This window comes from Mercenaria mercenaria, chromosome 11 (assembly GCF_021730395.1).
Source record: "Mercenaria mercenaria strain notata chromosome 11, MADL_Memer_1, whole genome shotgun sequence".
NCBI lineage: Eukaryota > Metazoa > Mollusca > Bivalvia > Venerida > Veneridae > Mercenaria > Mercenaria mercenaria.
In genome coordinates this window covers 49,550,457-49,563,275 of record NC_069371.1, presented here as the reverse complement: position 1 = coordinate 49,563,275, position 12,819 = coordinate 49,550,457, and the positions used below count along the sequence as shown (strand labels likewise).

General features: G+C 34.6%; 1 long non-coding RNA gene across 1 annotated transcript; it reads left to right on the top strand.

The window, feature by feature from the left end:
• The first annotated feature begins 619 nt into the window (after positions 1-619).
• Positions 620-6,764, top strand: LOC123531654 (uncharacterized). The gene is made up of 4 exons (XR_006682462.2): positions 620-765; positions 3,682-3,735; positions 4,827-4,902; positions 6,328-6,764. It is a non-coding gene; the product is annotated as an uncharacterized LOC123531654 (long non-coding RNA).
• Positions 6,765-12,819: the final 6,055 nt, after the last annotated feature.

Genomic DNA, 12,819 nt, shown 5'->3' with positions numbered 1-12,819 from the left:
CTCTACCATGGTTTCCCGGTTCGTCTCGGCTGGAACAACTGACGCGTATTAGACCTTCATGGTCTCGGGTACCATGTCGAACATCTGATGAATGAGAATGATTGGTGATAAGATACGTTATGTTACCTTACGGGTAGATAAGGGGAGAAACTCGCATATCTAATTTGTCTTATCAACGGTAAATACAGGGTATTGTCCCTTGATGAAAGAAGACTTTAGTTTGACATGAAAATTGCAGACTCGGTTTGATTGAGTCTGTTCATGGGCAGTAATGGAAACTGCAACACTGCCCACGCTCCCGCTAGCACCGGCTTAAGCAGTATTGAATCTTCAAATCTAAATGAGTTGAAATCAATGATCTCGAAAGACCAGAAAATATAACAACACTGAGACGAAGTCGGAGCGACATTTTACGGCCGCCACACGGCACTTAACACCCGCTGTTGTGAAGTAAATAAAATCTGAAAAGTAGATCTCTCGGAAGCACCGAGAACAAGGCGAACAGTGAAAATTGCAGACTCGGTTTGATTGAGTCTGTTCGTGAGCAGTAATGGAAAATACAACACTGCCGTCGCCCCATCCACCAGTCGACTGAACTACGGACAATATACTTTACAAGATTTGTAAAAGTTGTTTCCCTTTTATCAAAAAACATAACTTCCGGGTGTGAAACTTAAGCAAGATTTAGCTGCTGGTTACGATTTATTGACAGATTTTGGTCCATATTTTAATTCTGTTTTACCAATGGAGCCTAACAAAAGACTGGTAAGTATATTTTATTTTCTTATAGAGACATTTTGTTCTTTAAAACTTGTGATTTTTATAATGTCATTAGTATTCGTGATCGTTCATCAAGTGGTTTGGTAGTAACCAGGAAGGTCTAATACGGGGAGTAGAAACTCCGTATAAATCAATACATTTATCTGTATTATGCTGTCGTCCATACCTGTAAATATCGACCAGTCGTTAGCGATCGATATTTTGTTTTCGCCACTATCGATTAGCGTGTAATTAGCATATTACCTCATGTTAATCATGGAGCTATTACACTTTTTGTTCAAAGGGTTTACCAGTCACATGTTAAGTGGCGATAATTAGATGATCAGAGATTAATCTAAAGGGATTCCGAAGGAAAAACAGCATGCGGCTGCATGTGGTGTTATGCTTAATTATTATGAATTAACTCGAGCTCACTTCCCTGAAGAAATATTTTACCACGTAACTTCAAACCTTTATCAAAGGACCAATTTTTGTTGGATTTGAATAAATAAAATGGAAAAAACCAGAAAGCTGACACTTTTCTTAATCTTGTAGAGCCATAATTATAATTATTGTTTATAATGTCAGATTTCTACATACAGAAACAAACATTCTTCTTGAACGCAGAGAATGTTTCAAACGAAATTGTTGTTTAAACTCCAAAAATTAGTTTAATAATTTAATCTTAAAACTGATGTGTGAAAAATACAATGTATTTAAATTAAAATAACAATATTTTTTTTTTTAAAAAAGGCCGACAACGAAGTTACATTTAGTATTTTGAACTTTTAGATACAACTGCAGAAAATCATCTAGGTTTAACACGCATTTAAATGGTGAGGAACAAAGCAATATCATAAACAAATATTTTCAGGCAATAGTTTACAGTTTCGACTTGCTATTTTCATTAGAATATGTCCTAATTTTATTGTTCTAAATACTCTGAATCAACAAGGCAAATATCATGTAAAAAACGACATCTTTCTTTCTGGGTAAGACAAGCCTAGATTTAGCCAGTTTCACAGGGCGAAAAGTAACAATAATGTAGATATTTTCCATTTAAAAACAGATGCAGGCAATAATTTCATGGCAGAACTATTGTTTTCAACAAAAAATTCAACAAATGCTTTCCCAGATTTTCACTGAAAGGACAAGTTAAACTGTAAGGCGTAAGTGTTTGAGTAATAGCAGAATAACCTACGGCATACGCTTCGATCGGACGACAGCATAAGATAAGATAAATACCGGTTTCCAGTCCCCGTATCAGTTGTTCCAGGTAGTAACAGAGTAATGGAAGTAAACTTATTTTGTTTATAAACCTACTATAGATTCATTATTAATATTTTATCAAAACGTTAATTTTACGTTAAATGACCAAGTTCTCAGAATTGAAATTCAGTTTATCGGTTATATTTATAATTTTTGAAGAATGCAGTAAGTACTACTAATAATTCAAAGTACGTGGAAGATATTTTAAACAATCTAAACCCTGACCAATTACGTATAAGTTGACACACACAATGAAGTGTAGAAGACCTAGAGCTCCTGCACACAATGTAAAATGTTTTATAACACATGCTTATGAATACTAAATTTAAGTTGTTTACTAGTCAAAATTTGTACCTCCTACCGACAATGATATTAAATCATTTACCCCATAAGTTATGCCTTTTTGAAAAAAATGAATAACTTCATTTACATGAATATTGATATCTACTCGGATTGATTCTTGGTCACTGTAATTAGGCATGTTTATAGTGTAATTATGAGTATGTATTATTTGAGCCGTGCCATGGGAAAACCAATATAGTGGCTTTGCGACCAGCATGGATCCAGACCAGCCTGCGCATCCGCGCAGTCTGGTCAGGATCCATGCTGTTCGCTTTCAAAGCCTACTATTAGAGAAACTGTTAGCGAACAGCATGGATCCTGACCAGACTGCGCGGATGCGCAGGCTGGTCTGGATCCATGCTGGTCGCAAATGCACTATGTTGGTTTTCTCATGGCACGGCTCATTTTAACTCTAAAGTGAATAGATTGTGATATCATATTTAATATGTCCCAGTATTTTATTTTTTAAGGAACCACTTCTTTTAACAGGTGTTGTTTGTTTTGTTACAGAACTTGTTTCTGTCGGTAAATAGGTTTATAGCTAGTGTTCCGCTCTTACCAGTATACCATATCCGGCATGAAACAAAGCTTCTTGTATCTTGTGTCTTGTATGTTTTAAGTTCATGATATATTGCGGAAATAATCTCTATCTGAATGTATTACTAGTAGTTAATTCTCAAGAAGTAGTCAATTCTCATCTATCAGAACATATAATACAAAGGAGGCCATAAACAAATGTTATATTAATATGATTAAACAAAAAATGGTTGAACAGTGCTCTGAACCAGTTGTCCAGGCAGTAATACAATTTAAAGTGTAGATGTTTTACAGCTTTGTCACAACTTAATTATGTTCAATTTAATACTATAAAAACATTTGGAATGCAACACATTCCACATGTTCGGTGCTGAAGATTTTAATGTAAAACTCAATACTATACAGAAGAAAACAACTTGAATGGCAAACGCTGTTTTGTTGAATCAATCATCTTTTGTGATTGTTGAATCAATCATCTTCTGTGATTCAAGTTTCTGAAAAAAATATCCTCTTAACCTTTGGATAAAAATACATTATGAATATTTAATTTATGTTGTTCTGTACAATGATTATACACGCTTTATTTTATGAAGGTTTTTCAAAATGTTTTAACAACACAAGTTTATTATAATTTAAATGTGGCCATCTAACTCAATTAAAGTACATAGTAACATAAATATGACCACTGTCATAATTCCTAGTGTAGTGTTTAATGAACATATGAATATACGTGGTTGTGGTTTTCTGTAGAGATGTTAATTGTCGCATTTACAGATACAAGAGCAGAGGGTGCTGGAACAGGAACTGAAATCTCTCCCTAAAACAGCGGTAAAACATTTGTTGATTCAATATAATTCCAATATATAAAAATACATCATTCATATGTACATGTATTTAAAATGAAATAAATATGACATTTCTTTCTTGATCATGTTGATATAGGATTTAACTTGTTATTTTATGTATACATGAAGGTATTTGTGTCTGTTTAAATTCACAGGTGGCACTAACGGGCAAAAGAATAATTTTTCAGAAAAACCTTACTTCAAAGCCCAGTTCCAACCCGTTTTACGCATCACGAGCGAGCGACGGCGTACGAAACTGTAGCGTTTTCTCTATCCGAATAAATCCTACACATTTTTCGCACCGTACGCCGTTGCTAGCTCGTGATGCGTAAACGGTTTGGAACTGGGCTTTGGAAGTAAGGTTTTTCTGAAATATTATTCTTTTGCCCGAAAGACGGCCAATCATTGAAAAGGAAATATTGTTTTGAAAAAAATATACGGACCTAGAAGCAATGCACATGTCAAACTGTTCTTACCTACCTTTCTCTTGGCGCATTGTCACAGGTGCAAAAAAAAATTCAAAATGGCTTTTTGTCATTTTTTTCGTAAGAAAACATTATAATTGTAATAAATTTAAGTGCATATGGCTCATGGACCCATACTGTATCTGAGGTACGTTACTGCCACCTGTGTTTAAATTTAGTTGCGAGACAACTTGAACCATTAAAAACATAGCTTTTTTCTAAATTACTGTTGTAAAAACAATTAAGTTTTATGAATGTGTATTATGAAGAAGTATTTTAGTTGAGCTTATTGTCTGTTAACTATACTACTTTAAGCAGCAGAAATAGACTAAAAATGAATACGATGACAACAAAAGAAAAAAAACCCCAACAACTCATTTTGCATTTTCATTAGCTAACCCATTACTCTGAACAAAAGCTTAAAGAATAAAAGTTTTTTGGTTCAATCTGTAAAAGGCTACTGTCGCCTCATTTTATTCTGTAATCCGCAAATCAGTCTCTGATTGGTCCGCCGACAGTCTTTTCTGTTGCACTTTATTGTTGTAGAAGAGTAAATGTTAATGCAATTAACACAGTATTTTTGTCAACTTTTATATATTATATATTACAGAAAGTGTATAAGCAGCAACAGAATAGTCAAATTTTCTTCAGAACAAGTAAAGACAAGGCTTTCGAGGAATGTAAAAGTAAGTATGCAGTCCTATGTGTGCTGTCTAACGTTCTTGTATCAGATACTCAATATTTCATTTTTAAAGATAACAAATTTTTTAGCAGTATTTAAATTCTAAGTAATCGTGAAACCTTATATTAATATCTTTAAAATATGCTGATCTTTAAAAGTGTTATTTGGTTTAATTTACTTATTACGTCATTGGGTACGCTTTTAGGGTCTCCGTTCTTTGACCGTTATCTGTCATGTTGGATAACCTTAGGACGGCCAGCACATATTTATGCAATCCCGCCAGGCACATGTATGTTTTTGACAACATAGAAAATGACGTCACTCGACCTTCAGCTATTTCCGGAAGTAAATAAAATGAAAGTAGAAATGCTTAACTTGAAATCGAAAGCCGCATTTTGATTCGTAGATAGTCAGGGGTCACGCGCAGGGGTCACCCCGTCTAAATGTATTCGCCTGGACTTCTTCTGTTTTTTTTTTTAATTTTTTTTTTATTTTTGCTATTGGGGAGCCAATTTTCAGCACTTTATTACGAATTGAAGTTACCTAGGCTTTAGTACAGCAGGTCAGCTTTTAATCTATGAAAAAAATATTTGAGCTCTGGATAAACAGAAATCCCACAGGGGTCCGTAACGGACCAAGGGTACATTGATAATTTTGGAACTTCATAAAATCGCTCAAAATGTCATTTTTGATGTTGTTTGAGAGTGTCAGTATATGCATCAGATGTAAGATATAACCGTATATGAGAGCTGCAGACCTAGACATTTCAGAAATATTTTCAAAATAAGTTTCATGTAATAAATGTTGTTTCTACGGAAACGTGAAAGGGCCATCAGACGCTAATACGTTTTAGTACGTTAAGGCTGCGGAAAGGATATTTACCTTTTATACTTCAGTTCCTTTTCACCTTTTAGCTTTAATATACGAAAAAAAACCGTCTAATTTGTTTTTTCATGATTAATATAAAGTTTATTAGAAAATGAATGTATTGTTTTTGGACTTTATGCGAAATGAACGAAAGAATATGTCCGGTAAATCCATATATTGCGCATGCGATTCATGATTAATTTGCTTATCACAATCTGCCGTTCATTCCACATATACTCATTTCTAGCATTTTCATTATATTTCTTGTTCATTTGTTACTTTGTTGTAGTTAACACAAGAATCAGCTTTCCGGTCATTCTGTTCACCAGGTAGTCATTTCTAACTACACGCGGGCGTCGTCTAAAAACAGCAACACGTTAAAACTAAGTGGCATTTATTACTAGTCTGGCGCCTTTCCTTTCGTGATTCATACAAAATAACGGTGTAGTTTTCAGTGAAATGTTAGAGAGAATGCAAATATTTCAAATTATGTATTATATTATATTGTCTTTGGATTATATCGTAATTCTAAGTAAGAGATTCTTTGTACATTATATTTCAGGAACACTAGATAGCTTGGTACAAGAATATAAAGATGTTGAAACACCTCCAGACATAGAACAAAAATAGCGTGAACAGTGTTCATTTTAAAATCATATCATGTGTTTGAATCATTCAAGAGTATATGATCAACGCATGATGCCTGATCTCATGTGATGAAAACAAAGGAGAAACTGATGAAAACTGACATTCAGTAGTTCCATGAGAGTGAATGTTATTGCTATAATCGACAACGAGACTGTAAAGAGTGCTATTTTAGTATTAGACGGAAACTGGTGAAACACTTCTGAATGGCTTTGTGTTCTTGATGCTGATTTTCTGCAGCTTTCATAAGATACTAATGACTGTGCAAATATTAAAGCAAAATTCCATTGTTTATAGTAATCGCTCATCTCCTGTTTATATATATAGTTTTGTTAAATACACTTACAAGTTTTTGATATGATTTTTGTAAAAACTGTAGATTGTTTATTGTACATTTTTATATTGTATCACTTATTTTCATGCATTGAGGGCTGAGCGCAAAACTATGTTATCTTTTTTCTTTTCATATTCACTTAAAATAGATGCGCGTTAAGCCCTCTAGATGAATTCATGGTATGTAGAAATGCGTACTCAACAGGATTATTTTTAGCGCGACTTTTCGAAGAAAAAGTCGAGCTATTGCACTCGCCCCAGCGTCGGTGTCGCCGTTGGTTAAAGTTTTTTATAAAGTCAAATATCTCTGTTACTATCAAAGCTATTGACTTGAAACTTAATATAGTTATTTACCATCAAAGTCTACACCAGGAGAAACAATCCTCATAACTCTGATTTGAATTTTGACAGAGTTATGTTCCTTTATGACTTAGAATCTTTGGTTTAAATTTTGATAAATTCAAATATCCCTGTTACTATCAAAGCTTTTGACTTGAAACTTTAAATAATTATTTACTATATCACCAGGAGAAACAATCCCAATAACTCTGATTTGAATTTTCATGTTGAGCTTTTGTGACCGCTTAATGTCTGTCGTCCGGCGTGTGTTGTGCGTCGTGTGTCGTCCGTCCGTCAACATTTTCTAAAATAATCTGCTTCTTGAAAACCACTGGACAAAATTACATCAACCTTCACAGGAATGATCCTTGGGTGCTCCCTTTTCAAAATTGTTCAAAGAATTGAATTCCATATAGAACTCCGGTTGCCATAGCAACCAAAAGGGAAAACTTTAAAAATCTTCTTGTCCAAAACCTCAAGGTGTAGAGCCTTGATATGTTGCATGTGACATCACCTAATGGTCCTCTATGAAGATTTTTAAAATTTTCCCCTGGGATGAAAAGAGGCCCCGCTACGGTGGTCCCAAGTTTTACATAGACTTATATAGGAAAGAAGTTTAAAACCTTGTCTAAAACCACAAGACCTAGGCCATTGATAATTGGTATGTTGCATTGCCTTGAGGTCCTCTACCAAAATTGTTCAAATTATAACCCTGGGGTGAAAAGAGGCCCTGCCCTGGGGGGTCCCAAATTTAACATAGACTTATATAGGGAAAAAATCTTCTTGTCTGAAAGTTTAAGGCCTAGGCCTTTGATATTTGGTATGTAGTATTGCTTAGTGGATGTTGTTTTTTAAGATACAGCCTTGAAATTTGGATGGCATGTACAGTTTTTCGCACCGATCTTAAAACTGACTTTCAGCGACCATGTATATGACCTACTGACCTACTTTCTAATATTGTAGCATCAGTTTGCCATTTTAAACATGTGGCTCAGGTGAGCGATTCAGGGGCATCATGTCCCTCTTGTTGACTTAGAATGTTTGGTTAAAGTTCAGGCTCACGCAATGAAAATGACAAAATTGCAACCAAACATGTCCATAATTACATGAAGTTATGTTGCTATTCGCCGTATCTTTACTGTTACTCCATGATAATGGCTACTGTTGGAAGCAAACAAAACTAAAACATAAAATTATCCACATATTTAAGATGGTGCCATTCCTGTACCTTGTAAATAAATGTCCGCCTGTGGATGTTCACTAGTAACTACATTGAAGTTTAAGTTGAACTGTTGAACTATGTCCCACATATTTGGTAGATCTAAATTTGATTGTTCTTCTTGGAGGTTGTGACGCATTTTGTCGGAAATATAATGTACAAAAAGAATGCATATACATATACACTTGTTTTGGAAAGGTTTTTCTTTTTGTTGGGATTAGAGTCACATGAGTTTTAGCTCACCTGAGCCAAAAGCTCATGGTGAGCTTTTTTGACCGCTCATAGTTCGTCGTGTGTTGTGTGTCCGTCAACATTTTCTAAAAAAATCTTCTTGAAAACCACGGGGCAGAATTACACCAAACTTCACAGGAATAATCCTTGGGTGGCCACCTTTCAAAATTATTCAAAGAATTGAATTCCATACAGAACTGTGGTTGCCATGGCAACAGAAAGGAAAATCTTAAAGAATCTTCTTGTCCAAAACCACAGGGCCTAGGCCTTTGATATCTGGTGTGTAGCATCATCTAGTGGTCCTCTACCAAAACTGTTCAAATTATCCCATAGGGTCAAATATGGCCCCGCCCCGGGGGTCACATGGTTTATATAGACTTATATAGGGAAAACTTTGAAAATCTTCTTGCATAAAACAACACGGCCTAGGGCTTTGATATTTGGTATGTAGCATTATCTAGTGATCCTCTATGAACATTTTTCAAATTTTCCTCCTAGGATCAAATATGGCCCCGCCCCAGGTGTCCCAAGTTTTATATAGACTTATATAGGAAAAAAAAGTTTAAAAATCTTCTTGTCTGAAACCACAACACTTAGACCTCTGATATTTGGTTTGAAGCATTGCCTTATGGTCCTCAACCAAAATCGTTCAAATTGTACCCCTGGGGTGAAAAGAGGCCCTGCCCTGGGGGTCCCAAGTTTTATATAGACTTATATAGGAAAAAACTTTAAAAATCTTCTTGTCTGAAACCATATGACTTAGGCTTTTGATATTTGGTATGATGCATTGTCTAGTAGTCCTCTATTTTGTTCAAATTATGCTCCTGGGGTTAAAAGAGGCCCCGCCCTGGGGTCACTTAGTTATCATGTGAGTTATATAGGAAAAATTACTTAAAAATCATTTGAAACAATTTCCAAGAATGTTTAATTATAATTACCTGATGACCCCAAGTAATATGATGTCACTTGACTATGACCTTGACCTACTGACCTACTTTCTTGTTTTTTTTTTAAGATATAGCCTTGAAATTTTGATGACATACACAGTTTTGCACACCAATCGTAAAATTGAATTTCATTGACCATGAATGTGATCTACTGACTTTCTTAATATTTTATCATCAGTTTGACATTTGAAACATGTAGCTCATATTACTCAGGTGAGCGATCCAGGGTCATCATGACCCTCTTGTTAAGTCATATGGCGAATTTTTAAGGTTTTGATGCCGGAAGTATACCCCAAGTGCACCTCCCTGTATTGTTTCAGGCACGTGCGGGCACCAGAGTTGAACCGTCGACATCCCGTAGGCCAGTTTTACGAAAATGTTGACGCTCAAAAAAGTAGATCGACCATTTTGATTCGTCAAATTCCATGGCCGCTTAAGGGCGTATTATCTCTTTTCCCTATTTATATATAATAGAAACTTCCTTATCAGAAACTGCTGGTCGTGTTATAAAATAAATGGTTTAAAATGATTTTACATAAATGTTCAGTAGGTGATCATCAAAGGGGAATTCGCGCCCGAAAGGTTAAGGTCGCTGACTTCAAATCGCTTGCCCCTCACTCGGGGCGTTTAATTCTTCATGAGAGAATGCCAATCAACTAGCGTAGCTCGCTCGTGATGAAATAATGCACGTAGGGACACCTGGGGACCTCTTCCACCATCAAAGCTTGAAAGTCGCCATATGGGGCAAGTGGTTGGGTGGAGAAAGAGGTGGTATACTTTCAAAATCCTCTCCATTTAACCCTGATTTGACAGGTTTGTGTTTGGAAGGTTGTATACTTCCAGGCTGTGAAACTCAGATGAGTTATATATTTTTATCAATGCATTATTGTTAACCTTCATCATGCTGGACACGACTGATTAGTGAAGATCGTGATTAGCCTGCACATCCATGCAGTCTGGTCATGATCTGCACTGTTTGCCATTCAGTCGGCATCTTTTTGATAAGCACCCCTTTCAACAGTTAATAATACTGACCAAACTGAAAGATGGACAAGTTCATTATAGAAATTTAGCAGGGTAAGGTTAAGGTAAAGTTCATTCCATAAAAATAGATGGGTTGCACGACTTGATGCAACACTACAGTATCGCCTCTTTCTGTACAAACATTCCAAGTTCTGTAGAGTTAATGAAACTACATTTTAATTCAACACAATATCTTTTGAACATCAAAATTTCAAGAAAACGAATTGTGAAATGATGCAATTTTATTCATTTTACGACATTATTCCATTTAAACAGAGACAAAATCAAGCAGGAAAAACACAAATTCAAAGAACACACCAAATCATACAACATTTCACATGGAAAAACATTCTTGACATTTATATGTAATCCAAAAGAAATTAACTGAAGTTGTTTAATATTAAAATTATTTAATATACATGTATGTGGATATTTGATTGACATATATTTCTAAACCTATGCTATTTTCGGTGAGTAGAATCTACTCTGTAACTTCTAAGATATTTGCGAAATTACGTTATTGTTACGTTATTACATGTATAAGACTTCGAAATGTAAGGTAACAGTTGCACAGACATACCAAAGAACTTCAGTGTCATATTTTATTTTAGAAATAATGAATGAAAAAATCGTGCTTTATCGTTATTGATATACAATAAATACGTCCTCGGAATAATTTCACGAGGGCGACCGATTTTGAGTCTATTGATTTAAGTAAAGCACAATTTTGCTAAACAATATCTTGATTCTAATATGCCCCTAATCTAAAACAGAAGATAACATAAAGCAGGGCATTGTCTTTTATCGCAACAAAAACATTGAGGTCATCGCCCATTAACTTGACGTCACTTAAGCGTAAGCGTATTTTAACAGAAGCATACATATTAGACTTGATTTTACATAATAGAATTATTTCATTTATAACACGCACTCAAGCAGGTAAGTTTTGACAGAAGCCACTATTAGTGTACCTTAAAACTCTGTTATAAGAAAGAGTAAAACATTTTTGAAATACAGAGATTCCAATTTTCATTGAACTTCAGTTCAGTTAGTATGAAGTGAACTTTGTACACATAACTATGTACATGTTTTATATCTTTGAATTTATGAGTTATAAGAAAATATACTACAGAAAGAAGGATACTAATCATCATTTAGATCAATCTGTAATAGTTTTATTTAGCTGTTACTTTATAAAGAAACTCTAAGAGATCACTTTCGATATTTTTTTGCTTCAGGTAGTAACATAAAAGAACTGTTTGGTACGTTTTAGTGATACAGTTTATGGTTATCGAGCTAAAATGTTCATATAAGTGTTGGATTCAGTGCTGTTATATTTTCTAGACCTTGGGGATCATGGAGTCCATTCAACATAAGTGTAATAGAGTTCCGCTTAAGCCGGTGCTAGGGGGCGTGAGTGGTGTTGCACATTTCATTCGACGACGCCCTGAAGGCGGTGTCGAGTATATGGGATACACTTTTATTTCGGACCCTGTAAAGATGGTAATGAATAGTTTCGGAGTGATAAACTGAACACAGTGAATAGTTTGTAAAAGGATCAACGATATTGCACAATACATTTTAGTGAATAAACAAAAAATGGCAAAAAGAAAACATAAAAAATGTATGTAATGCATCTTATTATGTGATTTAAAACAATGCTATCTGTCTTTCCTCTCCTTATTTGTAGAGCAGAACATATTTTTTTTATTTACGATTTCGTCAAAAATGTTGATCCGATTTATTGATAAGGAAGGTTACTCTGTAAGTCAAGTTTTCTGTTTCTATTCTAAGCATGACCTACTTACCTATCTCATTTTCTATAAATAGAACACACCGCAGAAAGCGTGTGGAGCGTTCGTGTATTTTACAATTTCGAAGAGAATATTAAAAAAAAAAAATATGGAAAATTACAATTGCCTGCATAAAAATTCCTTGGAAAAAAACGTATTTACAAAGTAAATAAAGGAATCAATAAGCATAGATATGTTGAAATGAACGAAGGAAGTGCCGCTGTTAACTTATTTTTAACCTTTTTGTCTTATTTTCTTTGTTGATAGGTACAGTGATGTAATTTCAGAATGCGCACACTTTTGCAAATTCCTATTTCTATTTGGTTTTTTTTTTTTTTTTTTCATTTTTCTTTCTTTTTGTTTTTTTTTTTTTTGCTTATGTGTCATATAGATCTACTCATTGTTTACCGATATACACTGTCAACTAAGGTGTGCAATAGGCTAAAGAGCACTTGGCTGAATTTGTCAGTGACAAGTTAATATTTCTTTAAATGTGGTTAGATCGAAATATCAAAAGCCATGGG